The sequence below is a fragment of the Staurois parvus genome, unplaced genomic scaffold, assembly GCF_062004578.1.
Source record: "Staurois parvus isolate SC_StPar_1 unplaced genomic scaffold, SC_StPar_1.0 ptg000287l, whole genome shotgun sequence".
NCBI lineage: Eukaryota > Metazoa > Chordata > Amphibia > Anura > Ranidae > Staurois > Staurois parvus.
Window position 1 is genome coordinate 35066114 of NW_028318083.1, and position 20686 is coordinate 35086799.

General features: G+C 41.7%; 1 protein-coding gene across 1 annotated transcript in view; it reads left to right on the top strand.

Moving 5' to 3' along the window:
• Positions 1-20686, top strand: part of FBXO15 (F-box protein 15) — a 262215-nt gene that overhangs the window by 148124 nt on the left and 93405 nt on the right. The window lies entirely within an intron of this gene.

The following is a 20686-nucleotide window of genomic DNA, read 5'->3' on the forward strand; positions in this document are numbered from 1 at the left end:
TTACAACCAAAAACGTAAATGTATTTTATTGGGATTTTATATGATAGACGAACAGAAAGTGGCACGTAATTGTGAAATGAAAGGAAAATGATAAATGGTTTTCAAATTTTTTTACATATACATTTGAAAACTGTGGTGTGCATTTGTATTCAGCCCTCCTAAATCAATACTTTGTAGAACCTCCGTGCGCTGCAAGAGCTGAAAGACTTTTTGGGTATGTCTCTACTAGCTTTGCACATCTGGAGAGTGAAATTTTTGCCCCTTCTTTGCCTTTGAAAAATAGCTGAAGCTCTGTCAGTTTGGATGGAGCATGTCTGTGAAAAGGAATTTTCAAGTCTTGCCACAGATTCTCAGTTGGATTTAGATCTGGACTTTGGGCCATTCTAATAGATGAATATGCTTTGATCTAAATCATTCCATTGTAGCCCTGGCTGTATGTTTAGGGTAATTTTCCTGCTGGAAGGTGAACCTCCACTCCAGTCTCAAGTCTTTTGCAGACTAACAGGTTTTCTTCTAAGGTTGCCCTGTATTTGGTGCCATCCATCTTCTTATCAACTCTGACCAGCTTCCCTGTCCCTTCTGAAAAAAGTATCCCCACAACATGCTTCCACAACCATGTTTCACGGTGGGGATAGTGTGTTCAGGTTGATGTGCAGTGTTCGTTTTCCACCACACATAGCCTATTGCTTTTATCCCAAAAAGTGCAGTTCAGAGCACCTTCTTCCACGTTTGCTGTGTCGCCCACATAGCTTCTCGCAAACTTCAAATGGGACTTATGGCTTTCTTCTTATCACTGTTCCACAAAGGCCAGATTTGTGGAGTGCACAACTATTGTCCTGTTGACAGATTCTCCCACCTGAGCTGTGGATCTCTGCAGCTCCTCCAGAGTTACCTTGGGCCTCTTGGCTGCTTCTCTGATTAATGTTCTCCTTGCCCGGCCTGTCAGTTTAGGTGGACAACCATGTCTTGGTAGGTTTGCAGTTGCGCCATACTCCTTCTATTTTTGAATGATAGATTGAACAGTTCGCCATGAGATGTTCAAAGCTTGGGATATTTTTTTATAACCTAACCCTGATTTAAACAACTTCACAGCGTTATCCCTGACCTGTCTGGTGTGTTCCTTGGCCTTTATGATGCTGTTTGTTCACTAATGTTCTCTAACAACTCTCTGAGGGCTTCAAAGAACAGCTGTGTTTATACTAAATAATAAGGGATCCTCCTGCGCTCATGCGCATCATACCCTGATGAAGTCACGACGCACGTGACGCTACGCGTCGGTTTGTCTACTTCCTGGTGACGTATGTCCGGACACAGTGGCCATATTGGATTCCCCCAGGTGCATGCATATCTACCCACAGGCTGGGAAAAACGCTTTTTTATGGAAAGGAGCATGTGAGTGGAAAACTTTGTAATTTTTAACTTTGCCTATTAAATTTATTACACTATGGAAGGCTTTCTTGTCTTTTTATGAGTTGCATAAGAGAGGAGGAGGAATAAGGAGTCTGCCAGAGGAATACACCACTGAGGTGGTAACTGCTTTGAGGCCCTGTGTGGGTCGAGGAAGGGAGGTGAGCAGGCATTGCTGCCATTTGAAGGAGAGTACTTGCACTTAGAAGTGGAGATCACGTGTGTGTTCCAGCTTAAAGCACAGTCACATGCATGGAATATTTTTTTCACCTTTGATATTGTCTTGTTCACCTATGGCATATATCATTTATGTATAATTTAGACACCATTGTATGTGGCCAATATTCTGTTTTCACGTATATATATATTCTGTTCATTATATTTGATTTATGCACTATATATTTAGTTTCCTAATGTGTGTTATTTAGCTATTTTGGTTGACACTATTTTTTCTTTTCACTAGAGGGAGTCAACACACATTTATTATATATAGTGGTCACTTTGATTTATAATTACACTATATGGAGATACATGATTGTATTCATGTGATACAAGCGCTTCACTAATTTTTAATTTTATTGTGTTTATACTGAGATTAATTTACACACAGGTGAACTCTATTTACTAATTAGATGACTTTTGAATGCAATTGGTTCCACTAGATTTTAGTTAAGTATCAGAGTAAAGGGGGCTGAATACAAATGCACGCAACACTTTTCAGATATTTATTTGTAAAAAAAATTGAAAACCATTTATCATTTTGCTTCCACTTCACAATTATATGCCACTTTGTGTTGGTCTATCACATAAAATCCTAATAAAATACATTTCCGTTTTTGTTTGTAACATGACAAAATGTGGAAAATTTCAAGGGGTATGAATCCTTTTTTAAGGCACTGTATCATAATTAATAACACAATCTCAGCACTAGAAAACGTTGATGTCTAATAGGATACTATCGAATAAAGTCCATGCAACCAGTATATGGCGAAGCAAAGTCCAAATAACCGATATGACAAACTTCTTGATCCAAGAATTACTATAGTCCCCTTGAAAACACTTAAGCTCACCGTGCTCAGAACACTGTGCTCCACCTGTGTATAAAATGGCCGCTCACCTTAGATATAGACCTATGCCTTCCATAGTGTAAACCAGTGGAAAACTCACTTTTATTAGAATAAAAATTAACAAACATTTATTTCGAAACACCTGCCTTGGGTGTACAGGCATTAAAACCAATTACTCTGCAACCAGCAGAACTCTCACCACAACTTACGGTCTCGGCTGTGACCATAATTGACATTATCCAGCTCGTGAATTCTTCAGAGATGGAGTCGGGTGCATGACCAGAACCTTTTATAGCAATTTACTAATGACATGTTGCCATACTTACCATATAATACATTGTAAACACATAAACATTTAATTTTCATGAGCGGGATCTCCCTAAAAGAATCCTACAAGAGTCAAACAAGCTATCTGGAATTGGAATGAAGCAAATAGTAAAGACGTGTCACTCCTATAACAAATGATGCTAAATGTTGCTTTGCTCATATCATAACCAAATGATGTAAAAATTAACCCCAAGCTAAAAAGTAATTGATATGAGCATAAATAAATAGATGACAAATAAATATATAATTATTACACATTTAACATGCATCATATCCCATTTCAAAATAAAAAGGAGAAACATATATATACACTATGTTGCCAAACGTATTGGGACACCCCTCCAAATTATTGGAGGAAGGTGATTCCCCACCTGAGCTACCCCACATATGGTGGATTTGGCGGGCGACTTCCTGAGCAAGTGGGAAGATGGAGTACATGATAAGCACCTTGCTGCAGGCCACTGCAACCCAGCAGGAAACCAATCACCAGTTCGCAGAGGCCAATGCAGCACAACAGGAGGCAAATCGCAAGCAGACCGAGAGCTCCTTAAGAAGGTGGCCCAACACCTGGTGGAATTAAAGAAGTTTTTAAATTTTTTTACTGGACATATTTAATAGCGAAAAGTCAAAAATATTGACTTTTTGTTGTTATAGCGCAAAGAAATAAAACCGCAAAGGCGATCAAATACCACCAAAGAAAAAAGGATGTAAATTTTATTTGGGTGCAGCATTGCATGACCGCGCAATTGTCAGTTGAAATAACGCAGCACTGTATCACAAAAAATGGCCTGCTCAGGAAGGGGGGGCATTCTCTGGAGGGCACATGGTTAAAACTGGGGGTTCAGTGTTTATATGCTTACTGTTACTACCAGTAGTTCGTTGTATTTGTTTACTTTTGTATTTGTTTAGCCCTATAACTACAGCCTGCTTATATATGTTTAATTAAAGTATGGCCTTAGGTTAAATATATGCTCCTTGGAAAACTACGCCCATTTTAGGTACATTCTCCACCTACAATGGCTTTCTGAAAGAAAAAAGGTATCCCGGAAATTTTTTAGAAAATGTTGGCAACTGTGTAGTTGACATACTGATCACATTATCACATTATCGGGAACCACTCTGGCTGGTTTTTGATCATTAGAGGGGACTGCAGATATCAATCACATGATTGAGAGCCAATAGCTGTAAAATGTTGGGTAGTGTCTCTCAAAATACGACACTTGATAGTGTATTTACAGCACAGGATATCATGCTGGGGAGGGTTAATATACAGATCCTAGGCAGGAAGGGATTACCTGATAACTGTACCTTTTAGTTCAATTAAACATATCTTCTTTTACTGTGTGTGGGCTCATGAGATTTAATGTTAAACCATAAATACATGTTATATTCCACATTCATTTCTGTAGAAACTAGTATAAAATGATTGATGAATAAGCAGCTCCTGCTCTGCTGTGGACTGAAGTCAAGTTTAGCATGCATTGCTATGCAGTCTAATAATTGTATTTTAAAAGGTCTTACTTCAGCATCAGTGTTTCTGTGCTGCAATCACCTTAGGCAGGCATCTCTATTGTGTTAAGTATGTGATCTGCAAAGGGTAGCTTCTTAATCACTGCTAAAAATGCAGCGTGCAGGGGATTTGCTCAGAATGAGAATTGTGGAATTCTTTTTTTCTTTCTTTTTTTTTTACTGAGATTGGGTTATACTAGTTTTCTTTGTTTATTGTCAGCTGATACAACTGCAGTGCAGATGTGTTTTTCTTCAGTCCCTGCATCTCAATTATTTATGTGTGTGTATTTTATTATCCATTTTACTGAATGTGAAGTATTTTTTGCCTTGGTATAGCTCTGTCTGTTAATTACTGGCTTTGTTAATTTGGAAAATTTTGTGTCAGGAAAAAATGTTATGTACAATTCCCGTTGTGGTCATGCCATTGGCTGTGGAAAAAGGTATGCTTAATGCGCACCTTTTATTTAAAATGTCGATGATGGAGGAGCAAAAGTGAAGTGGGCTGTTTGCTTAAGTTTTCATTCATTAAGGTTTTTGGGGATTTTATTATAATTTAGTTTCTGGTCTGCACCAGGAATGTACATTGCTGTAGTGAGGTGTCACAGACACAAGTGTTAGCCTGTGAAGAGAGATGGCTTTGCAGAGAGAATGCTGGAATATGAGCACTCACTCACTGGAGTGCTGGGCTGTGGAGGGGGCAGAAGTGGATGGCTCACTGAGAGGCTGAGTTAGGTGCCAGTCCAGGGATCTGGGTGGATCCCGACCATATGGTCAGGATTTTTCCCCAGCTTGGACCAGCTCTGTGACGTCAGTCGACAGAGGGCTTTAGCCCGCTATCGGTTGGAAATGGGTTACAGGTGTGCAGAATGAACTGCACTCCTGTAATCCATAGAAGGAGTAAAGCCAAACAAGCTTTGGCTGTAATAGTAAGAAGGCTAGGTCAGAACATATTGGCCAACTATAAAATGATCAGGGGAAGTTGGTCACAAGTAACAGGGAAAAGGCAACTGTAATAAATACATTCTTCTCCTTCTGAATGAAAAGGAGGGGTATAATAAGACTGTAATGTTAAAAACATTATATTGAAGATACCCTTGTGGCTGACAGAAACCAGTGTTCTAAACAGACTAGAAATACTTAATGTGAATAAATCACCAGGACCAGATGAATTACACCTGAGAGTTCTCAAAGGACGTATCTATGTTAGAGTTAGACCATTACTCTTAATTTTTATGGACAGCTTACTAACTGTAATGGTACCAGCTGGTTGGCGGAAAGCAAACATGGCATCAATATTCATAAAAGGGCTGAGATATATACCTAGAAACTACAGACCAGTTAGCCTAACATGAACAGAATGTAAACTATTTTAAGGGATGATAAGGAACCATGTCCAAGAATTTGCTGCTGAAAATAGTATCAGTAGTAATAAAAACCACTATTAGAAAATATCTGCCTTAAGGCGGCCATAGATTTCCGATTTTCTTGCCGAATTATCGGCCAATAAAAAAATCGGCCGATATTCGTACCGTTAATGGGGAAAAATGTTGGCCGTTTTTCTTAATTTTAAGAGATTTTGAAAATCGTCCAAGCTGGAAAATCCTGGGACGATTTGTTAGATCGGCTGATTTTCACAGCCTACGATGATCATTTAAGTGAAGGAATATATAGATACATTCCCGAATGTTGATGTGTTTGTAAACTTACTCATAAAGAGCATATTAACCACTTAAAGACCTACATCTACAGGACCAGCAACGTACCCATACATTGTTATGGCTGTTTCAACACAGGGGGTGCTGTGCTTCCACCCCTCATGACTGCTGTGTCCACTAGACAGCGGACTGTGGAACCTGGTAATCAGGACCATGTGATCACTATGAAATCACATGATCAGAATTTTAGCAAAGCTATTATGAATCAATCTGATTCATAACAACTTTTGCTTCTCTTCCTAGTGGGCTGTGATTGATCCACAGCTCTCACATGGTACATGGGCCAATCACAGCATCCAGTACCATGTGATTGGCTATAGCCAATCACAGATAACTATTATTTTGAACTGTCATGTACTTTACTCATTCATGACAGTTCAAAGTCAACATTGCATTGCAGGAGCAATAATTTTTTTGTTCCTGCAATGCAAAAGTGTAAACAAAAAAAAAAATCCCTAATCACCCCCCCCCCCCTCCAGAGTAGTACAATGTTACAATGGTAACATTGAACTACTCTGGTGAAAGTGTTTTTTTTTTAAAGAAAAATAATGTAAAAAAAAATATTGAGAAAAAATGTTTAATTTTCTTTTTTTAACTACTTGCCATTTGCCCGCCTGCAATGTACAGGCAGGTGGCAGCTTTGGGCAAAGTGACTTACCCTTACGTCACTTTCTGTTTCTGGATGTGAGCACACATTTGCACCCTCGCTGCCACCCTACAGTCCAGGGAGAGAAGAGAAAACACTGCACTGAGTAAAAGAAAGCACTAAATTTTACACACACACGTGTTAGATTAGCACAGTTAACCCTTTGATCACCCCATCATGCAGCCAGTACCATTAGTATAGTGTCAGTATATAGAATTGTTCACTGATCACTGTATTCCTCACACTAGCAACATCAGATAGAATCCGGGTCTGTAAGCTCCCCTCCCAGCCAGGGTCAGCTAGAGTTAGATTGCCCACACACTATCGCTCTCATGCTATAGGTCACTGATCACCGCCATTACTAATATAGTGTTTGTACGGATCAATATACTGATCACGAACAGAACCATACTAGTGCCTCCTCAGTATATTGTGTCCCCAAAAATGCAGTGTTAGCAGGATCAGCCCCGTTCGCTGCCAGCACTAGCATTTAGCCATTTTTTCACAGAAGATTTGTATCAATTGATTGTGGGCCAAAGCAATTTATACGCACAATAATACATCACTGCCCACCCAAACTCTGCTCTTGACAGACAATTCGCATGGCAACCTATCACGGTTTCCGAATGTAAAACTTTTTTGAGCCTGACCCTCACTATGGGCATTACAAAAAAGAATAGATTGTGGTTATATTGGTCCACATACCCAATTCATTATATGCCCATGTTCTCTGCTGTTACATATATGCCCAGCAAGGACCAGAAACATACTTGTACATCGCTGGACTTTGAGTGGGTATACCAGGATGATACCTGCAGCTACAGACATCATCCTGGTATTGTTTTTTTCAGCTGACGGTTGTCTTTCATGTAAAAACAATCCTCGTGATCCCTTTTAGAAGCAGCAGGAAGGGATGTTCCCCCACCCCCCACCTTCCATTGCTTTCTTGGATTCTCCCGTCCCACCCGGGAACCTGAGAATGCAGATGGCAATTCCGCCGGTGGACCATAGAGCTGATCGGAGACTAGAATGGCTCTAATAATCTCTATGGTCTAAGAAATCGAAAGCAACAAGCATTTCATCATTACGGTTTTGCCAGATATAAGCAGCGCCATTTTAAAACTTGGAAAGCATCTGATCACATCAATCTTGGTGTGATCAGATGCTTTAAGGGCAGAGCAGCTGTCAGGGCTCCAGGGTGTGACCAGAGGTATGTGAACTGACGCAGGGAAATGCAGGCTTCAGATATGTTATAACAGTATAATTTATTAACACTAACAATACATAAACGCAGTGCAATACTAAAACATAATACAGTGCAAATGAACCAAACAAAACCACCCACAGATAACAATAAATACAATGCAAGCGTCGTCAGGCAGGCCGGGTCAATAACAATCGGGCAGGTAGGAACAGGAGGAGCAGGCAGAGAGTAGTCAGGTCACGAGCCGGGTACAGCAACTAACGGGCAGGTAGGTACAGGGGGTCAGGCAGAGAATAGTCGGGGTCACAAGCCAGGGATCAAACAGGAGAAGTCAGCAGAGGTCCGGATCGGGCAGGGTCAGCAACGAATCAGTCCGACAGGGACAGGGACAGGAACAGGGATGCAGGTAACAAGATACAGGGGCCCAGGAAAAACACACCAAGGCCCAGACTGCAGGTCTGGCCATCCCTTAAATACACCTGCATAATCAGCTTCAGGTGTTTGGCTGGCTGCAGGGTTGAGTCTCTGATTGCTGAGAGCACCCGCTGGCCAGCCCTGGTACTGCAGCCCACAAGGCAGGTGAGTCCCACCATTACTGGCAAGTCCATTCCTGACAGCAGCAGATATCGAGAGTCTAACAGACCCCAAATTTCTCAGAAAAGAATGCCTGTCAGTGCCTATTTCTATCACAGGGGGATAGTTACATTCCCTGTGATAACAGTAAAAGTGATTAGTGTTTTACACTGGGCAGTGTAAACATGAAGAAAAAAAAAGCAAAATAATAAAAAAAAAAAAAAAGTTCACCCCTGCCCCCATCCACGTGCTTGCACGCAAAGGCAAACGCAAGCATCGGTCCCGTATAGGTATGTAAACAGAAATTGCACCATGCATGTAGGGTATAACCGCAAACATCAGATCGCAGGCAGTAATTCTAGCACTAGAACTCTTGTGTACATCTAAAGTGATAACCTGTAAAGGCTTTAAAGTGTCGCCTATGGATATAAAAATGTACGTAGTTTATCGCCATTGCACAGGTGTTCACAATTTAAAACATGTCATGTTTGGTACCTATTTACTCAGCGTAACATCATTTTTTATATTTTATCAAACAATTGGGCAGTATATATTGTGTTTTTGTGCATGAAAATTAGAAAAAGTGTATTTTTTCCAAAGAACTTTCGTTTGAAAAACACTACACAAAAACTGTATGACATAAAATACTGCAACACTCACAGTTTTATTCTCTAGGGCCTCAGCTTTAAAAAATACACTGCTCAAAAAAATTAAAGGAACACTGTGAAAACACATCAGATCTCAATGGGGAAAAATATCATACTGGATATCTACACTGATATGCACTGGGTAATGTGTTAGGAACATAAGGATGCCCCATCGTTTAATGGAAATGATAATTATCAATGTACAGAGGACTGAATTCAAAGTGAAAAAATGCAGCAGGCTAGTCTATTTTGCTGAAATTTCATTGCAGCAACTCAAAATGGTACTCAGTAGTTTGTATGCCCCCCACCGTGCTTGTATGCATGCCTGACAACATCTGTGCATGCTCCTAATGAGATGATGGATGGTGTCCTTGGGTATTTCCTCCCAGATCTGGACCAGGGCATCAGATGAGCTCCTGGACAGTGTGAGGTGCAATCTGGCGGCATTGGATGGACTGAAACATATCCCAAAGGTGTTCTATTGGATTTAGCTCAGGCTAGTGTGGGGACCATATAATTCCTTTATCTTCCAGGAACTGCCTGCATGCATACTCTCGCCACATGAGGCCGGACATTGTCATGCACCAGGAGGAACCCAGGACCCACTGCACCAGCGTAGGGTCTGACAATAGGTGCAAGGATTTCATCCCGATACCTAATGGTAGTCAGGGTGCCATTGTCTAGCCTGTAGAGGTCTATGCATCCCTCCATGAATATGCTTCCCAGAGCATCAATCACCCACCACCAAAACGGTCAGGCAGAGCGATGTTACAGGCAGCATAATGTTCTCCACGGCTTCTCCAGACTGTTTCACGTCTGTCACATGTACTCAGGATGAACCTACTCTCATCTGTGAAAAGCACAGGGCACCAGTGGCAGATCAGCCAATTCTGGTGTTCAATGGCAAATGTCAGTCGAGCTCTGTGGTGCTGGGCAGCGAGCACAGGGCCTACTAGAGGATGTTGGGCTTTCAGGAAACCCTCATGTAGTCTGTTTCTGATTGTTTGGTCAGAGATATTCACACCATTGGCCTGCTGGAGGTCATTTTGTAGGGCTCTGGCAGTGCTCATCCTGTTCCTCCGTGCACAAAGGAGCAGATACTGGTCCTGCTGATGGGTTAAAGACCTTCTACGGCCCTGTCCAGCTCTCCTAGAGTAACTGCCTGTCTCCTGGAATCTTTTTCATGCTCTAGAGACTGTTGGGAGACACAGCTAACCTTCTGGCAATGGCACGTATTGATGTGGCATCCTGGAGAAGTTGGACTGCCTGCGTAACCTCTGTAGGGTCCAGGTATCGCCCCATGCTACCAGTAGTGACATTGGCCCTAGCCAAATGCAAAACTAATGAAAAACAGTCAGCAAAGATGAGTAGGGAAAAATTGTCAGTAGCCTCCATCTGTAAAACCATTCCTGTTTTGGGTGTCATCTCATTGTTGCCCATCTAGTGCACCTGTTGCTAATTTCATTAACACCAAAGCAGCTGAAACTGATTAACAACTCCTCTGCTACTTAACTGTGACCAGATCAATATCCCAGGAGTTTAATTGACTTGATGCTATACTCCGATTAAAATGTGTTCCTTTAATTATTTGAGCAGTGTATATAATGCTTGGGGTTCCAAAGTGGTTAGAAGAGTGGTGGTGTGTGGCATAATCTTCTATTGTTGGTCCTGAAATGCCATGATAGTAGAAGCACCCCCCTCCCCAAATGTCCCCTTTTTGGAAAATAGACCCTCCAAGGTATTTGCTAAGGGGCATGGTGAGTATTTTGCAGATCTCATTTGTTACCACACGTTTTTGGAAAATGATGAAAGGAAATTAAAATGTATTTTGTCTTTCATTTTTTTTCTTTTTCAAAACCTAGTGACAAAAAATATCTGAAATATACCCACCATGCCTCCTATCAAATTCCTTGGGGTGTAATTTGGGGGGATGTTTGTACTATCCTGGCATTTTTGGGCCTCTGAAACTGTGGTAGTGAGTGAGGTGGTCATTGGGTTTTTGGGGCCTGTATGTAGCTAGTCTGCCAAAAGTCTCTCAAATGTGGTATCCCCATACTTGGGAGAAGTAGCAGAATGTGTTTTGGGGTGTTATTCCACATATACCCATGGCATGCATGAACATATGTCATTTAAGTGACAATTTGTGTAAAGAAAAATATTTTTTGTAATTTTCCACAAATGTGTGGCAAAAAATAAAATCTTTCATGGGCTCAACACACCTCTTAGCAAATTCCTTTGGGTGTCTACTTTCCAAAAAGGGCTTCCTGGGGGGGGGGGGGGTGTACTGCCCAGGCATTTTAGCACCTCAAGAAATATGCTAGACAGGAAGTAAAAGCTGTAAATTTATTTATATATATATATATATATATATATATACACCATAGTTTATAGACGCTAAATGTTTCACACTAATCAATTTAATATGCACATATTGGGATATTTTTTTTTTTTACCAAAGACATGTAGCAGAATACATATTGGCATAAATGTATGACTAACTTTAAGTTTATTAGACATTTTGAATAACCAAAAGTAGAAAATAGTGTTTTTTTTCAAAATTTTCATTTTTTTTTTCATTTATATCACCAAAAATAAAAAACCCAGTGGTGATCAAATACCACCAAAATAAACCTCTATTAGTGTGAAAAAAAACATATATTTTGGTGTCCTGGGTCCTGTTCTGTTTAACTTGTTCGTAAATATTATACAGTTTGGAATAAATAGTTCCATCTAAGGGTTTGCTATTCATATAAAGCTAAGCAGGGCAATAACTTCACAGCAGGATATAGCAACTTCACAACGCCTGGTTAAAATAGAGGAGTGGGTAACTTCATGGCAGACGATGTTTAATATTGGAAAAATGTAAAGGAATGTGCTTGGGAGCTTAACATATGCATGCACGTTACTCACAAGGAAGAGGGGGGGGGGGCCTTTGGGGGCATCGAGGATGGAAAAGGATCTGGGGGTCCTAGTAGATGACAGACTCAGCAATAGCATGCAATGCCAAGTTTCAGCAAGCAAGGCTAGCAGTCTGCCAGCTTGCACTAAAAGGGTATTTATGCAAGATAAACCTATAATTCTACCATTTTTCAAAACTCTGGTTCAGATACATCTTGAGTATGACGTCTAGTTTTCGTCATCAATCCTCAAGAAGGATTTGCTTGAACTGGTGAATGGGGATTTGTAGCAATTAAAAAGTAGGTGTTCTTCCAATTTGGCTGCAAAAGTGGAAATACATTTTAAACTGAAAATCCAATTGGTCTTTCAGAAATTCGAAGTTAAAATTCTTATTTTTTTCCAAAGTTGCGAAAGCCCTCTTAAACCATCAATGGTAAGCACTGCTGATTGCAAGTGTGAATTCTAGTAGGGAAACACACATGCAAGTCAGAAATGGCCAGAAAAGTAAGGATATATTTGGGAATATATAGAGAGTGTTATTCCTGATTTTTACTAGTGTTATTTATTACTTGTTGGCCCTACTGATCTTAATCAATTTGTTTCCACAACAAGAGCAAAGGTTCCACTTTGTAGCTGCTGGCATGTGTCAGACTTTTGTATCCAGGCTGTGGCTAGAAAACTAACAGAGTGCGTCTTTTGTCTTGATGCACTTGGAATTAGCTGATTTATACTAAATGTTAAATTGGGCTCTAAGTATACCTAAGGACACAAGAGACTGCTGTGTGGATTGCCACATCTTTCTTCGATGTTCTCCCCCGTTATTAAATGTTCTATGGGTTTATACTTGATAAGCATTTCAGAAAGAACACAGCTCATGCAATCCTATTTAATAAATTCAGTTCCTTTACAAGCCACAAAGCTCAACACTGGAACAGAGGGACTTTCACCAACGTGATATATCAAATGTGTTGGGAATAGAAAAGCTATGAATGAGTATAGAGTCTTCCATTTAATTCCACAAAGTGCTATATAATATGTTTATGGCAAAAAATCCAACGCAGAACATAGAATTAATGGTACTTTATTGATCCAGTTTTAATAGACAAACATATTTTTGCTGAGAAACACTTGAATAAACCCATGAGATTTCGGAGCATAGTCTCTAGCTATTAAAGCTATTGGTCCATTAATAGCTATTACCAATTACAACCAACCTGATCTTCTACAAAACCACGACAAAAACACTATAATAATCAATGCCTTAGCAGCACTGCAGGATGAAAAGCAACATGGGAGGGGACATTGATGTTTTTTTTCCAGCTGACGATTGAATATGTACATATAGAATATTATTATTTATGTACTATTATTTTAATTACTGCTACTAGATACTGTGTGAGTGTCTGTGTGTGTGTGTGTGTGTGTGTGTGTGTGTGTGTGTGTGTATATAAGTATGTGCGTGTACATACAGTTAGGTCCATATATATTTGGACACAGGCACAATTTTAGTTTTTTTCAGGTATTTACCAAAACATATTCAAGCTATAGCTATATAATGGATATGGGTTGAAAGTGCACACTCTTGGGTTTAATTTGAGGGTATATACATCCAAATTGGAGGAAGGGTATAGGAAATACAGCTCTTAAGAGTAGCCATCCCCCCTTTTTCAAGGGACCAAAAGTAATTGGACAAATGAATAAAATTATAAATAAAATGTTCATTTTCAATATTTTGTTGAGAATCCTTTACTGGCAATGACTGCCTAAAGTCTAGAACCCATGGACATTACCAAATACTGGGTTTCCTCCTTTGTGATACTTTGCCAGGCTCTAACTGCAGCTGTCTTCAGTTGTTCTTTGTTTGTGGGTATTTCTGCCTTTAGTTTAGCCTTCAGCAAGTGAAATGCATGCTCAATTGGGTTGAGATGAGGTGATTGACTCAGCCATTGCAGAATATTCCACTTCTTTTCCTCCAAAAGCTGCTGGGTTGCTTTTGCAGTGTGTTCTAGATCATTGTCCATCTGTACTGTGAAGCGCTGGCCAATCAACTTTGCTGCATTTGGCTAAATCTGGGCTGAAAGTATATCTCTAAACACTGTAGAATTCATCCAGCTTCTTCTGTCTTCTGTCACATCATCCATAAACACCAATTACCCAGTGCCACTGGAAGCCATGCATGCCCTTGCCATCACACTGCCTCCGTCATGTTTTACAGATGACTTTGTGTGCTTCGGATCATGGGCTGTTCCAAGCCTTTTCCACACTTTTTTTCTTCCTGTCATTCTGGTAAAAATTAATCTTAGTTTCATCCATCCAAAGAATGCTTATCCAGAACTGGTCTGATTTTTTTCAGATTTTTTTTGGCAAAGTCTAATCTGGCTTTTATATTCTTCAGGCTTATGGATGGTTTGCACCTTGTGGTGAACCCACTGTATTTGCTCTCGGGAAGTTTACTGTTGATTGTAGACTTTGACAATGATACGCCCACCTCCTGGGGAGTGTCCTTCACTTGTCTGGATGTTGTGAATGGGTTTTTCTTTACCATAGAGAGGATCCTGTGATCATCCACCACTATTGTCTTCTGAGGACGTCCATGCCTTTTTATGTTGCTGAGCTCACCAGTGCGTTCTTCTTTGCTCAGAATGTACCAAACTGTTGATTGCTGCTATCTCTCTGATGGATTTGTTTCATTTTTGAAGCCTTGCAATGGCCTGTTTCACTTGCATGGACAGCTCCTTTGAACGCATGATGTAGGTTCATAGCAGTAGATTCCAAATGCAAATACCACACTTAGAATCAACTCCAGACCTTTTATCTGCTTAATTGATGAAGAAATAACGAAAGAGTAGCCTACACCTGGCCATGAAACAGCTTTTGATTCAATTGTCCAACTACTGTACATAGTTACATAGTCTGGCTGAAAAAAGACAAAAGTCCATCCAGTTCAACCATTAAAAAAATAAAAAAAAGTTATACTATACCCACAGTTGATCCAGAGGAAGGTAAAAAACCCAGCAAAGCATGATCCAATTTGCTCCTGCAGGGGAAACAAATTCCTTTCTCATCCCCCGAGAGGCAATCGGATATTCCCTGGATCAAGTTTACCTAGAAATGTTAGTAACCAGTTATATTCTGTGTATCAATGAAAGAATCCAGGCCTTTTATTGTCCAGAACCAACTCTTGAGAGAGTCTATTCCACATTTTCACAGCTCTCACTGTGAAGAAACCTTTCCGTGTGTGGAGATTAAATTTCTTTTCCTCCAGGCGTAAAGAGTGCCCCCTTGTCCTCTGTGATGACCTTAGGGTGAATAGCTCTACACTGAGTTCACTATATGAACCACTGATGTATTTATACATGTTGATCATATCGCCCCTTAATCTCCTCTTCTCATGAGAGAATCAATTCAGTTCCTCTAATCTTTCCTCATAGCTGAGCTCCTCTATGCCTCTTATCAGTTTGATTACCCTTCTCTGTACTTTCTCCAGTTCCCCAATGTTCTTTTTGTCAATTGGTGCCCAAAACTGAACTGCATATTACAGATGAGGTTTTACTAATGATTTGTACAGGGGTAAAATGGTATCTCTCTCTCTGGAGTCTATACCTCTTTTAATACAAGAGTGGATTTTGCTCGCTTTAGAAACTGCAGCTTGGCATTGCATGTCATTATTAAGCTTGCGGTCTACCAGAACCCTAAGATCCTTCTCCTCCATTGATTCCCCCAATTGTAAACCCCCTAGTATGTATGATGCATGCATATTCTTAGTTCCCAATTGCATAACCTTACATTTATCAACACACAGTTGCCCAATTAAACAGTGCATTGAGGTCAGCTTGTAAGTTGAAGACATCCTGTAAGCACGTTACACCACTGCACAGCTTGATGTTATCTGCAAAGACTGAAACGGTATTTTTAATTCCAGACCATATATCATTTTATAAATATATTAAAAAGTAAGGGTCCCAACACTGAATCTTGGGGTACACCAATGACAACCCTAGACCATTCAGAGTATGATTCATTAACCACTACTCTTTGAATACGATCTTTTAGCCAGTTTTCTAGCCATTTACATACCAGTTTTTCCAAACCCGTAGACTTTACCTGACACGTATACTACATCCACCACCACCCCTCTGTCCAAGGTTTTGCTCACCTCCTCATAAAAAGAAATCAGATTTGTTTGACCAGTTCTGTCTTTCATGAATCAATGCTATCTGTTACTTAAAATATTTTTTTTCCAGCAAGAACTCATCTATGTGGTCTTTTATTAAACTCTCCAGTATCTTCCCAACTATAAAAGTTAAACTAACAGGTCTATAATTACTTGGTAAAGATTTTGACCCCTTTTTAAATATTGGCACCACATTGGCCTTACGCCATTCCAGTGGTACCATGCCAGTCATTAGAGTCCCTTGAAAAAGGGAAGATGGCTATTCTTAAGAACTGTAATTCCTAAACCCTTCCTCCAATTTGGATGTATATACCCTCAATTTAAACCGGAGAGTGTGCACTTTTAGCCCATATCCATTATATAACTATAGCTTGAATATGTTTTGGTAAATATATTTTGGTAATTGATTTAAAGCTTTTTCATCGTATACTTTAGAAATGTCAACTGTTGAAATGGTTAATTATACTTTATCATTAAAGTAAACCTTTTTATGCACTTTTACTTTGTGTCATGTTTACCTGATACCTAACTGTCTTGCCAATGCACTGCTAAAGTGTTTGTACTATTGGTATGACTTAGAGATGCTGATTGCCCGATAAAGGGTGGTCGTTTTGCTGGATACTGTATACAAAGTATAGTTTTTTTGTATTAAAGTAATAAACATGTTACATATACGCTATATTGTCAAAAGTATTGGGAGGCCTGCCTTTATACTCACATGAACTTTAATGGCATCCCAGTCTTAGTCCTTAGGGTTCAATATTGAGTTGGCCCACCCTGGCTGCTGTAACAGTTTCAACTCTCCTGGAAAGGCTGTCCACAAGATTTAGGAGTGTGTCTATGGGAATGTTTGACCATTCTTCAAGAAGTGCATTTATGAGGTCGGGCACTGATGTCAGACAAGGCCTGGCTCGCAGTCTCTGTTCTAAATTATCCCAAAGGTGTTCTGTCAGGTTGAGGAGAGGATTCTGTGCAGGCCAGTCAAGTTCCTCCACAGAAAACTCACTCATCCATGTCTTTATGGACCTTGCTTTGTGCACTGGTGTGCAGTCATGTTGGAACAGGAATGGGCCATTCTCAAACTGTTCCCACAAAGTTGGGAGCATGAAATTGTCCAAAATGTCTTGTTATGCTGATGCCTTAAGAGTTCCCTTTCCTTCACTGAAAAACAACCCTACACCATAATCCTCTTTATTGGCTAAGTCAGCAGTAATAGCCATTAGCTCCCACTGCTGGCAGTCACAGCCAGTAAGCCAATGAGGAAAGAGAGGGGTAGGGCTGAGCTGCGGCTCTGTGTGTGAATGGACATGCAGAGCAGCGACTTGGAAGTGAACTTGCTTGGGTACCCCCATAGCAAGCTGCTTGCTCTGGGGGCACTAGGCAGGAAGAAGTGGCCAAGAGTACCGACGAGTGACCCGAGAAGAGAAGAATCAGGGCTGCTCTGTGCAGAACCACTGTATGTATCATGTTTCTCATTTATTTTTAAAATTGCCTTTAATATCACTTGAACTGTTCTGTGCGATGGTATTGCACAGAGGGGCCCCGAGCTTTCTCCTCCTGGGTCCCCCCCACCTGCTTCCGAGCTGGGCTGTGTGCATCTATTGATACTCACTGTACAGCTCAGCCCTGCCCCTGCTCTCTGCTCACAAGATTTGATTGACTGAAGTAGAAGCCAATGGTTCCCACTTCTGCCTCTGAGAACAGAGAGAGAGGAGACAGACGCTGCAGATGTACACAGTGCTGTATTGAAATCTAGCTCAGGTAAGTATACATTGTCTTTTGTGGGAAAACTGATATTTGAATGCTAGAGCTTGATGCATTTGAGGCATTCTGGGAGAGTCAAAAAGTTAAAGAATATGTCTAGAGATGAGCGAATCGAACATGACGAAGTGGAATTCGTTCCGAAGATTTGGAAAAATTCTATTTGCGACGAATCCGAAGATTAGCAAACTTCGGATGCACGAATCGAATTTTCCCAAAAATGGCGGTGACATGTGTGGCGACGGAGAAAATGGACAGAGAAGATGGGGCGGGGATCTCTGGGAAGGCGCGCAGACAAGGCGCGCTGACCCATAATGCATTCATGACATGTGATCGCGTTAGCCAATCAGCAGCCAGCCAGCACTGTGTAATGGTGGAGCTATAAATCGCGGCCATCTTAGAATTCTCCATTAGCCTCCGGTCATTCAAGAGAGACAGACCTGTGTGTATTAAGGGACAGAGTTAGGGCCACAGAATCGTTACTCAGGGACACAGAATCGTTACTCAGGGACACAGAATCGTTACTCAGGGACACAGAATCGTTACTCAGGGACACAGAATCGTTACTTAGGGCCACAGCTATCAAAGAATCGAAAATTTAAAGTGACATACACCCTTATTTTTTTGGTGGCTGTCGTTCACAGTTGGTGCTGCAGTTTGCCGATTGTGCAAAATAAACTGACTTTCTGCTTCACAACCACTATTGTACGTTCAAAGAGTTAAATCCATTTACACGCCGGCTGGCGGTAATATTTTTTGGGTGATTAGTGCATTCCAGTGACATAAACGTACAGTTTCCAGCCAACAGCAAGCTGCAATTGACCGATTGTGCTAAATAAACTGACTTTCTGCTTCACAACCACTATTGTACATTCAAAGAGTTAGATCCATTTACACGCCGGGTGGCGGTAATATTTTTTGGGTGATTAGTGCATTCCAGTGACATAAACGTACAGTTTCCAGCCAACGGCAAGCTGCAATTGACCGATTGTGCTAAATAAACGGACTTTCTGCTTCACAACCACTATTGTACGTTCAAAGAGTTAAATCCATTTACACGCCGGCTGGCGGTAATATTTTTTGGGTGATTAGTGCATTCCAGTGACAGAAACGTACAGTTTCCAGCCAACGGCAAGCTGCAATTGACCGATTGTGCTAAATAAACTGACTTTCTGCTTCACAACCACTATTGTACGTTCAAAGAGTTAAATCCATTTACACGCCGGCTGGCGGTAATATTTTTTGGGTGATTAGTGCATTCCAGTGACCTAAACGTACAGTTTCCAGCCAACGGCAAGCTGCAATTGACCGATTGTGTACAATAAACTGACTTTCTGCTTCACAACCACTATTGTACGTTCAAAGAGTTAAATCCATATACACGCCGGGTGGCGGTAATATTTTTTGGGTGATTAGTGCATTCCAGTGACCTAAACGTACAGTTTCCAGCCAACGGCAAGCTGCAATTGACCGATTGTGTACAATAAACTGACTTTCTGCTTCACAACCACTATTGTACGTTCAAAGAGTTAAATCCGGTTTTATTTTTGGGGTGCTTATTGAATTAAAGAGTATGTCAGACAACACGCAGAGGAGTGGCAGAGGAGACAATGTTTCAGGAGCGAGCAGACGTGGCAGAGGAAGGGGTCGAGGCAGCACTAGTCGCAGCCAGAGGCCAGTGCTCCCGGTGTCATCCAGCGGTCGTGTCTCCACCGACAACCCTGCCGTCATCGATTGGTTGACTCGGTCGTCTTCCTCTTCCCAGGTCACCTCTGACACCTACAGCCAACGGTCGGTGGGTACGTCAGACACAACCGTTAGTTGGCATGGCCCGGGAGCAAGCCCACTGAAATCACGTGTCCTCGACCTGCCCCTGTCCTTTAGTGTTCCCTCACCAAGCGAAGTATCGCATGCTGTGGGCTCAGCCCCACTGTACAGTGAGGAAGAGCTAACAGAGGGCGGTCAGGAACGGGGGGAGACATCCGCCTCTTCAGCAGCCAGGCGAAGAAGTACTGGCGAGGAGAGTGGCTCGGTAGCCGGTCTAGAGACAGGTCTGTCTCCTGACCCACACGCAGCCGAGGGGGCTAGTAGTGAGGCGGAGACCCTAATTGATGATGATGAGGCTGATCACACTTGGCAGCCTCGTCGTCATCAGGCTATTGCTTCCGCATCATCAGGAGAAGAGGGTGCCAACTTGCCAGCGAGCAAAACAGTCGGTGGGTTGCCCAGGAGGCAGCAGGGTCGCAGCAGTGTCAGTGGAGCCAAACGGCCACGGAGTAGAGCACCAGCTCCACTGCAGCCTACCACCACGGCCAGTAGTGGTGCCGGTGTGCACGGAGGAAGTAGCAGTCAGCCAGTGAGGAGTAGCGGGGGCAAAGTTTCCTACTCGGCGGTGTGGCAATTTTTCGTCAAGCCGCCCGAGGAAGTAAACGTAGCCGTATGTCGACTATGTGGCCAGAAAGTCAAGTGTGGCCAGGGGGCCAATGTTGGGACTACAGCGTTGCGTCAGCATATGCAGCGTCGCCATTCGGTGGCCTGGGAAAACCGTGATAAAGATACGGCGGTTCTGCCTGCCCCAGCCCCCGCTCCATCACCCGCTCCGTTACTTGCTCCGTCACCCGACGTCAATCGCCCTCTATCAGCCAGTCAAGGCTCCAACACCTCTGCTGAGGGCAGTTGTCGCTCGTTGGCATCTTCCGCTCGTTCAGATGCTCCTTCTCCTGCTACTCCTCTTCACGGATTCAGTCAGCAGTCTTTC